Source organism: Phoenix dactylifera, chromosome 13 (assembly GCF_009389715.1).
Source record: "Phoenix dactylifera cultivar Barhee BC4 chromosome 13, palm_55x_up_171113_PBpolish2nd_filt_p, whole genome shotgun sequence".
In the NCBI taxonomy this organism is placed as follows: domain Eukaryota; kingdom Viridiplantae; phylum Streptophyta; class Magnoliopsida; order Arecales; family Arecaceae; genus Phoenix; species Phoenix dactylifera.
The window spans coordinates 7,593,126-7,613,454 of NC_052404.1; the positions used below are offsets into that span (position 1 = coordinate 7,593,126).

General features: G+C 39.1%; 1 long non-coding RNA gene across 1 annotated transcript; it reads left to right on the forward strand.

Moving 5' to 3' along the window:
• Positions 1 to 8,904: 8,904 nt before the first annotated feature.
• LOC103709677 lies at positions 8,905 to 10,319 on the forward strand. The gene is made up of 3 exons (XR_604487.4): positions 8,905 to 9,079; positions 9,327 to 9,398; positions 9,499 to 10,319. It is a non-coding gene; the product is annotated as an uncharacterized LOC103709677 (long non-coding RNA).
• Positions 10,320 to 20,329: the final 10,010 nt, after the last annotated feature.

Below are 20,329 nucleotides of genomic sequence, written 5' to 3' on the forward strand. Positions count from 1 at the left end.
GGATTTATATGTTAAAATATTATTAAAATCACTACTTGTCCCAAAAGCTTAAGCTTATAGGATGAGGCAGATTTATTTATATATTTTATATTTTCTTATACTCTTTCTCACATGTGGGCTGGACTTTTCTTTAATGGGTGAGCTCAACATGTGAAATTTTTTAATAATGGAGTTAAAAAGTACGGAGACAGAGTTAGAACTCAGGACCTCTGCTCTGATACCATATTGAAATTACCATTTGTTCCAAAAACTTAAATTTATAAGATGAGGTAGATTTATTTATATGTTTTATATTTTCTTACAGATATGAAGTTAGTTTGAATCGGATGCAGATCATGCTGGATAACTCCATTCGCATTTGCATCCAAGGAAGGAAACCATAGTCCTAAACAAGGATATTTCAATGCAAGTTGTCACTCTAATGCACAGAGAGGCATTTCTTTTTTCCTAGCTAAGTTACGGCATCTTAAGCATTTAAACCCATGCTCTGCACCTTCATGTGATAGAGCATATGACTGCGCAGCGAAGCCTGCAGGAACTCCACCGAAAGCTAGTAGTGCTGCCAAGTGGATGGAAGCTTTTGAGGGGAAAAGTTGGTTCAGTGGCTCATGTAGCTTTCGGAAGCGAGCCAGCGAGTAGATAGATAGATAGATGGAGAGAGAGAGCGCATGAAATTAGTATACTGGCTAGCCCAATGGGCTACTGCCCGAGGGGTTCCAGGACAGAACTTAAGACCCATGACCTTGGGGGTTTCTCTTGCCCCTGGCCGTCGCCTGTCACCAATGACCAATGTGGATGCATGGAGAAATGGTCATTGAGTATTACATCAATTTGGAGATTTCTTGGTTGTGGTCCATGAAATTAAGAGAGTATACACACACATGCATACATACACATTTACATATACGTGTACATATACATATACATATGCATACATATATATGTATAATTGCATGCTGATTCACTGATTCAGCACCGCTGATATATACGTTCTATGTTTCTCAAGAACTCGATAGTATTTGTCGCTTGAGATTATGTTCATGGCCTGATGGATAACTTGATCATTTACCAAATCAACATGTAGATGATCAGGAAATCCGGTAGGGCTCTTGCTTGCTGCTCTCAGCATGATTTTAATTGCATCATTCAAGCAATCCGAAGGGGTGAAACCAGCAGGAAATCATTAAATATGTCCAGATATGGATGGAGTCATGCATGGAGCTACATCATGCATTGGTACGTTCCTGCATATATCAAGTGATTTGCGATCATAAATATAAATAAACAGTGAATTGGAGGCATGAAGTTTCACCCTCTTCACTTTCTTTCCCTCCAACACAACGTGGTAATCCTGCTGCTCCAAATACATGTGGATGCCCCATGTAAAATGAACCCGTAATATCATAGAAAGAAAAAGAGGGGTGCTACCTTCCGAAATTTACTAAATCATTCATTTTCAATAAAAAAAATCTTAAAAAATAGCTTTACGTGTGAGAATTTAGTCTAGCAGTACTTGAGCAAGGATGCTAGTTGTGCGACAATGAGGTCACCACCTAAGTTCATCTGATTCAAACCTAGACTTGAAATAAAACCAAGTAATGGGCCCTGCTTACCAAGTTAGAACCCAGCTCCAAATTGGATTTGAAATGGATCTTCAGGAGTCAGTCCTAACCAAACTGGACGTGACGAAAAACATTTAGCATTACAACAATTATTTAAAAGTCGTAGATCTAGCTCCAAAAATTTAAAACTGATTACATTTCGACTTGGATGAAGGTGTCACCTAGTTCCACCAAGTGTTGGGCTGCATTTCACTTTATCTTTGGAGTCGAAGCCATTCGAACCCAAACATGAGTGATGTTGGACCTAAACCTAACTCAAGCTGCTTACACAAAAGCTAGATTGTAATCTGTTTTACATCCCCACATCCTTCAATCATCTCCTACTCTTTCTTTATTTTTCCATCCCCTTTTCCTCCTCTAATTTTCTCTCTTTTTTTTTTTTGAAAGAAAACACTTGTAAACAAGGATATCTAAACGTTCGCGGGGCTTCATCCCATTCTTGTTCCCTAAAAGTGGAACAAAAAGAAAAGAAGCAGGGATATCCCAAAATAAGCTGTCACTACATGTTAATTTGAAGAACCTAACTAAGAACAAATACAGGAGATATTGTTTCTCAACCGCTCTTTCGACCGCCACCTAGTTCGGTTCTACCATGTTTCACATGCTTCTAATTCCCAGTCCGATTGTGTACATCCATGCGTCCGGTTTTATGCGAACTCAACACATGAACAAGGGAGTAAAGACTAAATGGCCAGTCATCAACCTTTCAATGAACTGGGGATATATGTGGAATGGCAATCAAAATAAAGGCCAGAAGCAAGGTTTCAGCAACAAGGACGACACCAAATTATGATAAACTCCTTTCAATTACTACTACTTACATTGTATAACCTTAATTTGTGGCATCTAAAATGCACTTACCATTTCATCGAGGAATAATGGACCGTAGAATTGTTTAAAATCTTAAATAATTGTCCTTAGTACCTCCTTTTCAAATTCTTCTAACCATTATGCGATGCAGGTCGAGTCGTCTGATTATCTTTTAACGAGACATACGAGTCTGCATGGAGAGAGAGAGAGAGAGAGAGAGAGAGAGAGAGAGATGGTGCGCAGGAGCAGAGGGAGGTGCAGGAAAAAAGCTGAGCTTGACCTGAGGAAGGAGAACGGAAGGGATGGCAGCAGGAAAGGTTAAAAGGTATGCAAGTTGGAGCGAAAAGGGGGGTGTTGGAAAGCCGAGCGCGTTTGCGTCCGCGTCGGCAGAATTTACTTTGTTCCGACACGTCCACGTCTCTACGCCAACTTCGACGTATCCCTCTGGCATGACTGATGAATCCGATATTGCCATCCATATTGACGTCCAATTACGGGAATACCTTCTTGTCCAAAGTGGAAGATCGAGCTCCGTTTACGATTTGCTGCAGACTGCAGCCATGGATGCATGCATGCCGATAAAACACCAGCTTATGCCTTAAAACCACGTCTTCTACAGACACAATGCACCTTGTTCTCGGTGGACAAAGCTATTACATCATAAATACAAGCCTTCTATGCATGCATGAGCACGTAGCATTCAACGTTTGCAACGTATACGAGCATAACGTCTAACAAATATTGGGGGATCTTAATACTAGTTTGTAGACCCATGAGAGAAAGTATCAGCGCAATTTGATTGTAAGTCATCACTGTGTTGCCACTATCTTTGATTAATCGAGGCTTGCATGCATGACGATATCATATCGATCCAAAAAATAAAAACAAACGTAGTGCGGCAGGTGATAAGCCTAGATGAAGAATTAGCAATCAAATGCCCGTCAGCAAGATTATGGTCGGCAAACTTTTGACAGATCATCCCATGGAACCTCGTGCCATGGTCCATGGGGACGTTGGCCTTTACAGTCGTATGGTCGATAGTTCAAAGACGAGGAGGCGCAATTTGGGAATAAGGAAAGGGACCAATGACATTAAACGAGTTGGTCCTAATTGTGATGAAAGGTCCCTGTCAACCTGTCTGCTTAGCCCAGTATGCGGATATGAATTTCACGTGAGAGAAGGAAACTGCCATGCATAGCAAAATTGCAAAAAGAGGGATAGAATCTTCGGGAAGAGAGAATTGAACCATGAGCAGAAAGAGAGAGTAAAATATTAGGAGAGAAAGCTCTTGATCTCAAAAGAAAAGGCAGCCATTAAGTGCCATGCATCCACATCTTCTACTTGAAGTGGGAACGGTAATTGGTCATTTTATGGTTTTTGTTCCTAAAGTAGACCCAGGTAAGGGGATTGAAAGATATCTCATTCGGAATTTATAATCTTAAGTGGTGCCTTCGGTTTAATTGATTGCGTGCAACCAATCAACTGTAACATAAGTATGGGTCTTTGCCTATGAGTTCGAATCATCTAAAACCGTAGCCACTGGAATTTTCTCGCAGCGTGGGAACTCGGAGGCCCTGATCAAGACTTTGCATACTTCTCGGCAGAGTTGTAGTAAGTAGAGGAGGCAAACTGCTTTTGATGCCACTAATGTTTTTTTTATTTATTTATTTTTGCTGTCAAGAGACTCAAGACTTACCATGCAACGAGCTGAAGGATATTCTGATAGCTTGGGATGTGGAGGATTCAAGGGCCTTACTAATGGAAAATAAGCATGTATTCATTAAAATTAGAGGTATGAAACTATCTATAACATGAATGACAGCAAAAATATTTTTCAAATAACTCAGTATCTCTTTACGAATGTGCTTGGAGAAAAGTAGTTGATTCGATTTCCTTGTAATGAGGAATTGGTGGGAAAGTTGGAAGGGGACGTGTAGGAAAGCAATGGGAAACTTATCCATGTGCCGACAAAGATTGAAATGAAGCCAAGCGTTGGTGAAATCATTATATCTTGTTTCTTATTGCAGCTTTGCCTTGGTTTTTTGAATCCTTCTTCCAGATCTTTTATAAGTATGTATGTCAACATGACTCTACTTTAACTGCTCACTCATTTCGAACAAAAAATCTCATCTCGATCGGCAGAAATAATCATCCTTCAACAAATCATTTATTCACATTTTTTTAAATTTTTGAGAGCAAAAACAATTAATCATGTTAAATATTCAAAGAACAGGCGAATGTTTCAGATTGAATCAAATCATTTATTAACATTTTTTACTTTCCTTCTCATCAAAAAGATGCTCTCTTGGAAAATTATATGACAAACGGGTTAGGACACCATCGAGGGTGCACCTATTATACTTGTCATTATTTACCTTGACATGTAATCAATATGCATCTAATGTGATCCAAATGTAACCCACCAATCATGCACGAGCTAACACATGATATTAAGGGAGAAAAAAAAAAATAGTTTAGCTGGACTAGTCTTCCTAGGTTGAACTGAATAAAGATAACTAAGAGGTTGTTTTCGATCTAACTTAGACCTCAAAAGCCCAACACTGGTTGGACAAAAACTCCGTATGTACAAAAAGAAACTTGGCATATGATGTGTACAGATTTTTTTTTCTAATTCATTATTCAGGTATTATTTTTTTCTGTCATTTTCAAAATCCTTTCTGCTAATTTAAGCATCAAAAAGCCCCTACAACTCCGGTGATGTATGTTCTCTTCTTTCTTGTGCGTGCGCGCGGATTGGTGCTCTTTAAATCTTCAGATCGGATTTTGGCAATAGCAGCATCCAACTACACTCACATGGCCATTAGTATGCAACACATACGTTTCATCAAGAAGGAACGCTCTAAAAATTTCAATGACCAGTAAAATTAATTGTCAAACACACGGACAGGAAAAGACTAGTTCTACCAAAATGCCAAGCATTAGCGGGATTTTTTTTTTGTAAAGGAAAAAACATTCATCTCTGAACAATAAATGTGCCACATTCACAGCCATCCCTGATGTGCAGCAACTGATGCGTGGTGTTGAGTTAGGTGAGAGGATACCATGACTTGTCTGGTGAAATCACTCTCACCTTTCTTTTCTTTCCCAACTTTTCTCTCAAACGACAAATATTGAGAAGGGTGACATCAATACACCAATCCCATATTCTTACGACAGCGAGGTTCTCTCCTCTTTGCGCATTCCTCAGAAACGATGGTTACAGAGAGTACCGCATGGCCCTGAGCAGAGACCTTACGTGATTTGGGCAAGGGGTGGGACCCGGGGGCGGCCGAGAAGGTCAACCGTGCCGCTGTTGCCTCGTCGGCGCTCGCCAAGTGGCTCTCATAAAAGAGTTGGAAGGTGGGCCCGCGTTTTCTTTGACCGGTCTCGTCCTGGAAGACCGCGTTCTCCGCGCAGCGCTCAAAGCGCGCCCACCCGCTTCCATTCCCCATAGCGAGTATAAACCCATTAATTTTTGGTCTCAGCCCACGTGCATGTCTACGTCTCCCTTGAGTTGCTCAAAATGTGTGCGGCTATTTTATGTTTGTGCACGACGCCCGCAAGCCTTGTGCTTGGAACCTTGTTTCGAAACACAACAAAGCCGGAGGGAAAAACCCTAGCACATTCCAAATGTAATGCCATGATTCAGGGTTGACTAGGTCCTTTTTCACTAGGCACAATATATGCTTTGCTTGGATGCACTAGAGTGTTTAAGATTTTAATGACATGTTTCTATGGGACCTATTTATTTTGTTTAATATGGTTGGGCAAGACCTAGTCTCGGGCGGCATCGGAGGACCGATAAAAACCTAGTTTGGGTCGATGGTCTGCATCTTCTCGTACCATAGCTCGACACAATTTCAATGGTGCACTCGAAGATGAGGCTGTTGATTAGACAATTGCTAGAACATAAGCATGAGGTTGACTTGTCCATTATCATAACATGATGAAAGGGACAATGTATTTTCTTTTTCTTTTTTATAAGGATGAATGTCTTTATGCTCTAAAATATGCATATGCATATATATATATATTTATATATGCATTTGTAGAGTTTTGATCGTAACCAAATCATAATTTAGACTCTACCAACATCACCTAAGAGTATGGGTAGTGTATTAAACCATCCACAATTTTTTATCAACAAAGATTGGGGATGATATTAGAAATCACATTATTACCTCTCTTTATAATATAGCGGGATTCTTTGACTAACGAGATTTGTATCACTTCATCATTAGTTATGATGGGAGGCAAAATGGATCATCCTATTCTGGCGTGGAGTCACCCAACTCTGGCTAAGCAAACCTTAGAACCGAGTAGGCTGAAGGGGCTCCCTCGACCGCAGGCGACGACCTCGACCAGAGCCAGAGCCGACCTCGGATCTTATCGAAGACCGATCTGACCTCAGCCAGAGGCGACCTCGGGTCCTACTGAAGACCGAGCCAACCTCAGCCAGAGGCGACCTCGGCCAGAGGCCCGGTCGACCTCAGACCCCGCTAAGGACCTAGCTGACCTCGGACGCCGCTAAAGGCCAAACCGACCTCGCCAAGTATATGCCAAGGGCCATACCTTGTCACACCTGCCAAGGACCATACCCTGCTACACCTACCAGGAGCCATACTCTGCCACACCTAGCTAAGACCGTTCCCTTTTATGATGAGGATGATCTATACGGTAGCCACCTGGTCGTCTTTGTGAGGACTATAAATAGGCCACACCAACGACACTCGGGGACGTTTTTCTTCTTTCCTACAAAAAAAACTCTCCAAAAACTCTGCTAACTTAATCATCGGAGGGCCTTCGTCGAGACCCCGGTGAAGGCTTTGTGCAGGTCCCTAGAAGTGCAGGAGGTGGCTCCCTTTCTCCATCCCTTTGGCGGCTTCTCGTCCTCTTTCGGCGTGGTCACCCTTAGGCCAGATTTCAACCACAACAACTTTACTACAAATCAAATATTTACTTGATGCAATGGTAAAGTCATCTTGACTGGAATAGACTTCATTTCGAGATTGAAATAGAAAAATGTACTCTTTTGGAAGGATAATTGGATATGCGATGCCCTTTTTTTAATTTATATTTTCCAACCTCTTCAAATTTAGTATAAAGAAAAATGGAATGGAGGCCGATTTTTTTAATATTATAAATTCTTTTTGGAAGCTCGGACTGCCAATTCAACCATCTCAAGATATTAGAATGCAATTCATTCGGCTTTCTCATTTTTTGGACCAGGTAACTTGGAACCTCCATGAAGATAAGGCGGTGTGGAAGCTTGATAGTAAAGATGACCGTACCATTGCATCAATTTATCAATTTCTCAATACTAGGGGAGTTATATGTCTTTTTGCTTCCTCAATCAAGACTCTTGATGTACCTCAAAAATGCAAATGGTTCCTCCGACTCTGTTGGAAGAAAAAATTAAATACCCGAGATATCCTTTAAAAAAAAAAAAAAGAATTTGTGGATCACCTGTTCTATTCATGCCTTCTTTTCTCTATCATTTGGAAAGGAATATGCTACTCTCTTGGAGTTCTTCACCTTCAAACCTCCCTTAAGAAACTTTGCATGGAATGGAGACTCGAAACTTTCTTAAAACAATTTCAGTTTACCATCCCCATTCTGTTCATTGCGATGATCTGGGCTGTTTGGAAGAAGAAGGCACAGATTTTTCTTGACAAGCAATTCTCCTTCACTTTTATTAATTTTTCTTTCATAATTTCAACGAATAGTTTATTCTATGTAATCAAAAAAAGCTACCAGCTTTTGGGAGAATTTAGAGTAAAATCAAGAATATTTTTGATTCCTTTTCAATTGTCTGAATTTTCATTCTGGCTCCATTTTTTTTTTTGAACTGATTCTGTTCTTTCTTCCAAGTTATAATTTCTTTTATCTATTTTAATTATCGTCACAAAAAAAAAATCTCGATGTTAAATTTAGTTACTCTAGTTAAGGGAAATTAACCCTTCAGATTTAAGTCTAGAACAAGGAACAAAGGGAGGCAGTGCTCAAACAAAAATAGCATCCGAAGAGCAGGCCAGAGTGGTCATTTCGAACTCTCAAAAACCAGCGACCTTTTTAGTGGACCTCCCCGTAGTTTTCCGTGACGAACAGGCGCAATCTTTTGTCGCCACGCACGAAATACCACAGACCCTAACATGTGGCTCCACAGCACGTGCACCTAGACACACGTGTCAGCCAATCCCGAGCTCCTTAGCACGTGCCTAGGGGCTGGCGGGCAGCCCGGTCAGGGCGAGGCCGCCTATAACGCTCAGCTTCTTACGTCATTTGGTAGGCATGAGCAGTTACATTCCCTGGCCTCCTAACCTGGACCAATGGCATTCCAGGTCCACACCCGGGCAGTTCGGTGACTGCCCGAACCCCAAGCCTAACCCCAAACCTAACCCCAAACCTCCGTTTCCCACCAAACCTTCTTGTAGACCTTCAAAAGCCCCCGGCTGAGCCCCAACCCGTTCTCTCTTTATAGCCTCATGCCTAGCTTCTCTCTCGAATACTCTAAACCCACCCCTTCGCCAAGGCCAGGAGTCTCTCTCTCTCTCTCTCTGCTTTTCTGACTGCATATCTTCAAGTTGTTACTGCTGCTCTTCCGTTCTCTTTGCCACTCCTTTCTACCACATCTCTTTCCACAAGAGGTGAGAAGGCTTGTAGATTAATTAAGTACTTTTTTTTGTGGGTAGAGGATGTACTTCTTGTTTGCTACCTAAGTATCTACATTTGAAAGCTGGACAACAAATGAACTTTGCTGATTCTCCTTTCTTTCCCGTATCCCGTATGAGCGAGGAGTCATGCATAGGAGTGAGATCTCTCATTATGGTGAAAGATTTCATCATCTTAACACTTATCTGCTCCCTTCCTCTGTCTTTTCCCTCCCTCTTGCAGGCCCTTAAGATTTGGTGGATGGAGAGCATAAATCCCCATCAACTCCTCTTTCCAAGCTCTACTCCTCACTCGGTAAGAAAAAAGCTGCAACGAAAGCATCTTTCCTTCATCCTTTCCGTAAATTTATAATGAAAATTTACTGCGAACTGAATCATCCATATTTTCATTGCAGGAAGTCTTCTGCTCCAGTCTCACTGCAATGAACAATCTCAACAACGATATGGACGTTGCTGTGACAAACTTTGTGGGAATCGGGATCGACGGTAGCAGGATGTTCGGCTTCCCCGGGGATTTCATATTTAGGAGCAGACGTTTTTCGCCAGAACCAACCGTTCCTTGTTCTTGATGCCTTAACGGTGCTATCCTACCTGAGCTTTTCCCTTCGACCTCCACTACAGCCCTTATCCTTCTTCACACACCTGTCACCTCTTCTCCTTTCGCAGTCTTGCAGGTTCATGTCTTCTTGACCTTGTAAGGCCTTTTCTTGACCTTGTAAGACCCCATCCTCCTTTGGTCCTCTTCGTCTCCTTCTCTACCACGGGCTTCCTCCTTGTGCTCATCGACCAAGTCCTTTATCGCCAATTCCCTCCCTTCTCGCCCACCTCTTACTCTCCTTCCCCGTCTATCCCTTCTGAGCTATTTACACGGAAGTGCATGGATGCGTCTTCTCTTAATTTAGTATTTGTTTGCATAGGACTCTCCTAAAGATTTCAAGCTCCCCTCTAAGAGCAATCTTTTGGTGGCCTTTCATTTCTATTCTATTTAAGTTTAAATCTTGGTTTCTTGTCAGTCTTTTCTTTGTTTTTTTCTGTAATATTATGTATGCAGGGGAAATATGCCTGTCTGCAGCATCCGTTCCTTTTGTTTTACATGTTAATGGGTTTGATGGGTGATCAATGGACGGTAAAATATTCTTATCGTGACCAGTCGAGGCTGTAACGACGTATGAAGCGTTTTGGATTTATTTAAGCCTTTTTGTTTGGTAGTTTGCTATGATTTCTCCCGGAATATGCCTTTTGGTAAAGTTCTTTTGGTGTGTCTTCTTACGGTCTTGGAACCCGTCACAAATGAACCTGTTAAGAGGAAAGGCTTTCTGACCTCCATATGAAGGGCGATAAGATTGCATGGACCTTGTCCTTCGACCTGTCCTCTCACTCACGCATAAGCAGATGGATGCTTAACCTGCCATAAAAGACAAGGCATCAGAAAATTCGCCCAATCGTTTTATTACATATTTGCTTTAGATCTTAGACCAAATCTATCTTGGGTTGCGTGATTTCAGAGTTAATATATGTGGAGCCAATTAAACACCATCTATTCTGAAAGCATAATTTATCATCAAGAAGAGTTGGGTGATCTGCTGGGTGGAACCCCTCTCCTCCGTCCGTTGGGGAGAGTTCTAGTCTGATCCATGAAAGCTAGGTGGCAATTCTACCATGTTTGTTAAATGGAAAAGGGCACTATATATATTGTCAGAAAACAAGAATGGCATAGCAAAATATATGGTTAAGGCGGAGGAACCAGACTTAGGAATTAGGATATATTTTTTTACTTTCTTCTTACTTGGCAAGATGTACTTACCTTAGAACTATATGAATTACCGATTTAGTGCAAAAAAAGAAAAAGAAAAAAGAATTAGGATATGAAAGAGCATTGTTGGATGAGGCCTTGTTATCTTTTCTCTACTAGGACTAAATATTATATATCAATATTCCTGGGTACCATATTCTAGCATCGACACCCCTTAAAATGCATACAAATAAGGTTGGTTTGTCACAGATTATCTCATTACCGATATTGCTACATGGCGGTAACAATATACATGGATGTAGTGCCATTTTTGACTTCTTGCATGCTTGGTTGATATTTCTTCCAGGTGTTATTCGGTAGCAATAAGTAGTGACCTCACAAGATCAATGGAGTTCTCTTTTGCTGCCTTTTGAAAAATAAAGCCAAGCCATAATGCAACACGGCAAAAGAAATGATCGAGTTGTAAGACAGCAGAAGGCATGCTTAAACTTCGATCAGATGTATGCTTTAGTCCTGGGAAAAATATGAAGGTGACACAAAGCAATAACTGCCATGTCGGCTTGCCTACTCCCTTGAGGAAGATCCTCTCTGTTAACAGTAACTGTGGCCATGCGTAAATTAGTCTTCTTTGGATCTTATGGAACGAATCCGTAGGGGACAACAATATCCGTGATTTTACGGAGGCCAAATGATGGAGCTGATACTCTAGGAAACATGATTTAACTCCACTCTCGTGAAGGACATTCAAATCAATCAACTAAAGGAACCGACAAGGTCCCACTAAGAAGCAATGCATTGGATGATCGATGCTACTTTCTTCTTGTTCCTTGACCTTGCTTACTGTTCATTATCTTTTCCACACAGAATTATAGTAACAAAGGCTTGCAAGCTACCATTCAATGCCATTGGGTACTCAATTAGCCGACACTGAGTAGGGTCATCAATTGGCTTTAAAAAAAAAAAGAAGAAGAAAGAAGCGAGGGGTGGCAAAAGTCCTTCCACTAGAGCTTGTTGTTAACGCATGTCTTGATGCTGTCGACATGGGACTCTATAGCTTTGAAAGCTATGGTTATGATTGGCTTTCATACCTTCCTCCCCCCTTTAGGTCTCCTTTCCTTGTGGAAGGCACTAAACCTTGTCCACCACCAACAGCACGTCAACGTTTATTCAACAAAGCTTTTCTATCATAATAATGCCTTCGCGATGCATTTATGAGGTGTCCGCCACCTGTGGCTGTCCTATCCGCAGACAGCTCTCTTCAGTTTGGGTGAAATGATCGTTTCATACGTTGGTTTGCTCAGCTTTGAATGCTTGCTTTCTGTCCACTCGAAACTTTCCCATGAAAAGCATTAATGTCACACATTTAAAACCCACCATCATTAAGTGTATTACGACTCACTGAGCTGTGGGTTCTGCGCAGGGGTTCATTTTAGGGAGCTTGTGGTTATCAGGAAGAAAAAGGACCCCCACCGTATCCTAGTACAACTTATAAGATCCAAGAAAAATTCGGAGTCACTGGTTGCACCCCTCTTGTACATCGTATCTCAAATACTTAATTTTTTTTTTCTCTATATCTTTATTTCTTGATGAGCAAAAAGTAGATACTGTGTCAGGTATGAGTGTTCTTTAGGTAAAATTTCTTTGTTTTTCTGAAAAAAAAGAAAAAAAAGAAATGGTGGAAATGTTACATAAATCTGGAACCTGCCACAAGTTCATGGGCTGAAGAAAGCGAAGCTCCTATCAGAGGTTTAAGTCCTTTATATGCCTTTTTCTTTTTTCTTTCCGGTGAGGGTTACATAATCCTTTTGAAGGCACAGTTTGATATGTCTGCATTAGCCAAAATAAATAATTTGGTTGCAAAATGGTCAGTCTGATTCATCTCACCTATCTCTAGAGGTGTCTATAGTTGCATTGCCATCGAGTCCATGAACTAATAACTGTTTTGTTCCTTATGAGCCGCCAGGGACTCAATTTATGAGTACCAGTCATGACCAAATTGTTTTAGCCATCAGCATCTTTCATTTCTACAGCTTATCCCTTTTTCTGAGGAAATTTTCCTTCTCTCATGTGAAATTCATACCGATTCACATCCTGGGCTAAGGAGATAGGTTGGCTGGGCCTCCCATTTTTTTCCCCAGCTTATCCTCTTTGCTTTATAAATATCCTTCGGACAGGATTTTTCTTGCTGCAAAGATACCTCTTATCTGTGGAGATATCTTCCGGGGTTCTCTTTGATGTAGATGGATCTTGTTCCTACTCTTTTGCATCCATCAAGCACAAGCAGCTTTCATGAGTTTTGAGTGATAAATTGTGGCTAGAAAGGCTGTTCTCTTGCTTGTTTTTCCGTGTGTTCCAGGAAAACCTAAACCACCTTTGTTTCTATTCATGTAAAACTATCCATTATATGCATGTGCCAGTTGGAAACTTTGTTGTTGGATATATGAATGGTCACTACCATTGTACTGAACAGTGCTATCATTGATCGATTGGCCGAACTGGCCATAAAGGACTCATCCATAAATACGTGATTTTTCTTCTCATTAATTCGCTTCATGTAACTCTTTGTTTCTTTTCTTAAAGAGTTTTTTTTTTTCCATTTCTTTGTTCTCATCTTTGCAAAAATATTATTACATCTGATTCTTAAGGTAAAGGACAACCTGAAGCAATTCAATCAAGCCTCGTAGTTGGGAGTGTGTACTACTATAGTTGAATCATGGAGGGTAAATATGTTGGAACCCTTTGTATCAAGTACCCTAAATTTTTCTTACTCAATTTACTCTTATTCATTTATATATTTTTGATTATTTATGTTTGTTATAAGAATCTGCATCCATAGCTTAAATTTTCAACAATTAACAGGCATATATATATTTTGAGAATTAGTGACCATAATGAAAAAAATAAGTTACTTTGAAATCTTAGAGCAGAACATTTTGATCCCACCTGCAGGGTACTTCAGCTCAAACATCTCTAGCTAGAGCACCACAAAAAGGCCTCCACTCAGAGTAGGCTAAAATATCTGAATGTTAAGTTGGAAAGCAATCTTTTTGCCAAACCTCATGCTACATGACAAAGTTTGGTTCAAAACGTGACAGGGTAGGCCCAACCCAAAAGCTCATAAATCATGCCGGAGCAAGGTTCCTTAAGGCCATTTTCTTCTTAGGATGTGTCTATGCCAATGACAATGGCCTGAAAATATCCTGCAATCAATGTTATGATAAAACCAGTTAAGGATTTTTTTTTTCTTTTTTCTTTTTTTTGGGAACTTTAGACAAGCCGGAACCAAGGTTTCCATCAATGATTAATGTGGGTTCTTATTAATCCAAATACTTTTGAACCCCAGACTTAGGCTTTAATTTCTGAATGTTAATGAACCAGGCCAATGTAACGCAGAGCTATTACTTTTTTATGTCCGAGTTCATGAGCTGAATGATTTTTGATGGGTTTCACATGCTTTCCTAATTTATTTTTTTTTAAAAAAAAAAACTGGGAAGGTATAACTTAGACATAGAGCATTCCATGACACAAGCTTTCTATGACCATAGTCTTTAAGAAACCCCAAAAAACTGCTAACATGTAATGCCAGCGTGGACATATGAAGCTAAACCTCTTCACCCTAACAAAGAAAGGAGAAGCCATTTCATTTGCAGTTATATTGCATCCTTCTTAAAGCACATTGCACCCAAATAGGTGCCACCAGTCATGATTTTTTGCTTGTACAGTTGAATGTATCTAGAATTTGATGATGCATTCTTCTGTTGTATTTATGAAGCCTTGAAAGAAAATGTAACAACCCAGGACCTCACCCAAAATGGCTAGCCGGAAGTTATTATTTGGGTTCCTTGATCCTGTATAAGTACCCAAGATCTACCCAGCGAATAACCGATGTGGGACTAAACACACGCCCGCACGGGTCCTTACATACTCCCCCGTTCAAGCCCTAACGTCCTCGTCAGGCTAAGGGTTCATATCTATTCAAATCTAATCACAAATACCACGATTGGCCCGTGGTCAGCCCCAATAGATCCGTGCTGCAGTGTCTCCTAGTCCACATAGGTTATGGGCCGGATCCGCTCTGATACCATTTGTAACAACCCAGGATCTCACCCAAAATGGCTAGCCGGAAGTTATATTTGGGTTCCTTGATCCTGTATAAGTACCCAAGATCTACCCAGCGAATAACCGATGTGGGACTAAACACACGCCCGCACGGGTCCTCACAGAAAGAAACAGGTTACAATCATCTATGTTTTCTCCCTTCTTCTCAATATGTTGTATTTTCTTCCTCTCTTGTGTTTCCACATCCTAGTTGGCTTCCAACCTTGGTTCTTTCCGGTTCATTGAGAATTTACAAAAACAAAGACTCAAGAAATGATTTCATGATTGAAATATTTCTTACATTGTATAACTTTTTCGTATTATTTAGTACAATCATGTTTAACATGATCACATAGTTATTAGACATACTGATTCTATTGTCCTGAATTGCGTCCACCTTTTAATTTCAGCATCCAATTTATATGATTGGTTTGGAAAGTCTTATTTGGATTGAAAAATAACTTGGAAATCATCCAAGTCACGGAGCCATAAATTTTATAGTCTCGAGAACACCAAAAAATTAGCTTATTTTTCTAAGTAAGACAAAGACATATAAGACATCATTTGATCCAATTTTCATAGGAAAAAAAAACACAGAAAAAGTGACCTGATATAAATCAGGTCGCAAGTGCTCCATCCGGCATGTGGTAGGTGCAAATAGGAGACTCATTGGCCGCCCAATTGCTTTGAGCCACATTGGGCAAGTAAGCCCATCACGCTTTTACTCATCCAACAAACATAAAATAGATCGATTGCAAATTCTGATTTTCTTGAATTTTACATAAATATCTCAAATCAAAAACTATCTGAAATCTTTTCGACAATTGGGTTTTACAACCAAAAATATCAGCAAAAAGAAAAACTCCAAAAATTATATGTTCAAAGGGTTCACTAGAATCACGATGATAGGATAAAATTATTAATTAAGCATACTAATACAACTGCTGATTTATATTTATACTACATAATTCCAACACATTTAATAAAAATATCTAGTTTTTGTCCAAATAAATATAATTTAAAAATTGTCTTAAAAAAAGTCCACTTTATTTTTTTCTAAAAATAAATCATTTTGCCATTACTAATGTTGTTGGTTGCTGCTAATTTTATTATAGTTGCAAAAATAATTGGTTCTTGGTTTTGCAGGACCATTATATATATATGCTGCTTTTCTTAAATGTAGGCTTCCATTTAGCTTGAGCTCAATCAATGCATTCTTATTTGAAATGGATGCACAAATAGCATAGATTGGTGCACAAATTAATACAAAAATAACACAAACCTTTCTTGCAAATTTTTTTCTTCTGAAAAACATCCCAGAAATTTATGGATGCTGCTGTCCAAATTCTATCATAAGCCAAGCCCAACATCTATGGCGCTTGACCAGAATTTGGAGGATACAAAGCCCTTCAAAAGCAAAATGGAGGATGCAACGTGGCCATTCACTGAGTCGGCCCCTTCATCAATCCCAATATTATCAGAGAGAGAGGTATGTATTTGGCTGCAGTTGTCTTGTCATGGTTGGAGCTAGCCTTGCGACAGCTTCAAGTGGAATCCCATCCAAAGCTCCCATTTCACCTATCGTTTTGTGAAGGGCCTTTATCTCCTTGTTTCATATCAGAGTCCACATGCAGGTGTAGCTCCATTGGTTGCATCATCCTGTTCCATATGGATGGATGTAAGCCATTTTTGGCACCACCTTTTATGCTACCCTGCCTTTTCCAATCCAAGCAGCACTCTGATAAGATTGTGCTTGCAATCCGCCAACCCCGCGTTCGAGGTTGCTATTACAAATTTCGATCATGCACAATCTCATTTATTTTAATATATATATATAATATTGGATATCATAGCTGCCACATATTGCATGTACAATTTTAGTATATTAGCTCAAATCAATCTCCAAAAATTATAAGATTTGATTGTCAAATTATTGGATTTTGATATTGTATTATACTATGTTTCATCCCTAGTATTTTTTCTATAATTATAGAATTTTATTATTGTATTCTACCATATCTAGAGGCTCAATATGTATAATAAAGCACATCAGTGCTATGAACAGTGCAAGCAATTTAAATCATATTTTCAAAACAAATTTCTCAATTTCTCTTGATGCATCAATATCTTCAAGCACTCTTATTAAGAGCTTCTGATTGGCTTGCAAAATTGCTGCAGGTATCCTACCAAATTTGGTCCGTAAAAAGTATTAGCGCCGGCCAGAAAAGTAGTTTTAAAACTAAATAATAGTATTGTTACTGTTACGATGGCCGCTATAATATTTTCATCCAACTCTATTACGCTATTAAGGTAAACAATATGAAAAAAAGTATAATAGGTATTATTTTCCATCATTAGCAGGCCATTATAATATAAATATAATGGTCATTATTTTTATTCATACTTTCTTTTAAGTGGAATAATATTTTCCAAAATTATCTCTTTTTTTGCTTCAAAATTTTCTCCAAAAGTAGTTGTACGGTTTAAAAATGATATCATTTTAATTTGATGAAAAGTGAAGGAAAAGTAATGCCATTATTTTTTTAATTATTATCCGCTATTAACACAGTTACAACAACCATTATATCGGTGATTCTTTTGAGATTAACAATTTTAATGTTATTTTGAGATAAACAGTGATTATTATTACAATTATAACAATCAACAACTGCTAACAATGCACTACTTAAAGAATTTGATGCACACAACATACTATGTATGAACATATCCAATGGTCTCATGTGCCATAGTGGGATCTCTATGATTTCATGTCAATAATTAGATACATGAGAATAGAGCACATGAAACAATTTATTTTCTATAATTACAAGAATTTCAACTAAATTGTGAAAATATTGAAGAAGAGGGTGCTGACTGGTTATGTTGATAAAGTCACTGGGTGCCATATTCATTTTCTCTCATTCTAACTGCAATTGAACCTCCTCATTTTTTTATTATTAATAAATATAAAAAATATACATTTTAAAGAAAGGGTATTTATTTTTTTTTTAAAAAAAACTAGATGCTTCATATGCTGTTTTCTTAATCAAAGAAAATTATGATAAGTATACTCCATGCAAGTGTACTCAAGAAATACCTTAGCATGGTGGCCATGGTTTAAGAAAAATCCATGCTTTACATGCTAGTTTCCTCATAGAAGCTTTAACGCAGCCTGTCACATAAAAATTGTCTCCTAGTCCTAAGACCTACGAAGATTTTTTTTTTTTAAGTTTAGTCTCTTTTCTACTGTTCTACTTGGTCCAACAACCTAATCCAATACCCCCCTGATTCTAGCAACATGCTGTAGTTATATGAGACCAAAAGAAGCTTCTGAGTCTCTAATCTTGACTTCCAGGCGTTAAGAAATCCCTTCCATAATTCTTTATTTCTTGTCAGATTTGATGATTTGAGCTGCATATACTTCTCCCCTTCTTAATCTACGAATTTCGCATCACTTATCTAAGGAAAAAGTTATCATCATTGTACCTTGCAATCCCACTATATATTACTAATTCAATGGGCGTGCAGATTTTTATAAGTCACAATTAACATAAATAAATCACACTTCTCCTGCTCATAGCAGTGGTGATTTATTTAATGACCTAATAAAGGGGGGTGGGTGATCACTGGTCTTTAAAAGCCAATTCAGATGGGGTCCCTCATTAGCCGACCACCACCCACATTTGTTTTAAAAAACTCATTTTTGTTTAGCGGGTCATGTTGTCAATTACAAATCAAGTTGGCATTAGAATATGATATGCTAATTCTATAGAACGTATCGATCGCTGTAAAAGTTGATGCTTGATTGGCGGAATAAGAATACTATCATTGATTAAGACACTGAAAGGGACGGGCAACTTCGCCCTCGCATGGGATTACTTATAGGACGTAAAGATGGATATAATAACCATGTTAAACGTAATAAAGCAAATCCTGTAACTCAAATTCTTGTATTTAACTTGTATAAAAATAAAAGTCGCATGTTATTAGAACAATAAGAAGAAGGTGGTGGTGGTTGTGGTAACGGTGGTTGAAAATATAGAAACATAGAATGATTCTTAATTTTATCTTGCTGTAAGTATTCATAAGTGATTCAATTTAGAAAGCATCTCTATGCAAATTGGATTTCAATGTTGATATGTCTCGGAACCGACCACGACTCATACGAAGGGGCGGCCAACCAAAGCTCTCTACGAAGCCTATGAACCACAAATTAGATCCCCCCACATGGCATGTCCAGAAGTACATGGCTAAATTCGAATTTCAAAAGCTTTCTACAGCTGGCGACACCTCGACCAAAATTTTGAACAGCCTTTGAGATCATGCCAGTCAAACGGGCAGGATGCAATCCGAGGAACCTTTCAAGTAAGTTCTCGATTGCCCTGACAAACCACTGAAAACCTCGTTTGTTCTCTAGATATCATCCTATCTTAGGTGTTGGATGTTTCCATCGGATACACTCCGGTAATTTTTTTTTTTTTTTTTTTATCTTTGCTATTTTAGGTGGGAACGTGACCGTGGACCGGGACATCGGCTACAACTGGCCACCTTTGGTGCTCAGGACAGGCCGATCCTCAGCAGCAACAAATGTGAATGGGAGAAATCCAACAAGTGAGGGAGTTGGTGCCAGAAGAAATGGTCCAAATGGATGGTGGATGGGCCTCTACACCAGCTCACGGGAAATGAGACTATACAGCTTTGAATTGAGGACTTTAGATGTGCCTTTGGTCGCCAAATTCTTTTCTTTTCCTTGCTAATATGGACTGCCCTCAGTGTCATGGTTGGCGTTGTGGTCTTCCATGGGAAAGCAAACTTCTGAAAGGGCCCCTTCTCTACGCGGCTCTAGTAACTTTTTCTGTCTAAATATATCAATATATTAGATTTTAACAAAGAAGTTGGACTAAGTTCAGCTTTATTTGATTTGTAAAGGTAGAAGAAATCATCCTACCTCCATCTAACAAAAGTTTTAGGCTTAAGATTAGCTGCAGTTTTGTCATTGTACTACCAACACCTCCCAAATAACAGGCATATCATGATCCCTTGTACATAAAGCATATAAAGCAGATGCAAGCATTGCACCAAATGCTAATGGGAAGCTAAATGTGTATTAGTAATAGAAGTTATTTTTTAGTCTTTGTGTTGGATTCAAGTTTCTCAAGAAATATACCAAAAAAACTGAAGATATTAATAAAAATATATTTCAAAAATAAATTAAGTAGTTTAAGAAATTCAAGATGAATATAGAACAATCGATTCAATAAAGTACAAATGCATGCCAAAATTGTCGAAAGTTTCTTCCAGGCGAAAACAATTATGCTAGCACGATCATTAGTGAGACCAAATGAGACACAAGTTAGCGACCATGAAATTATAAT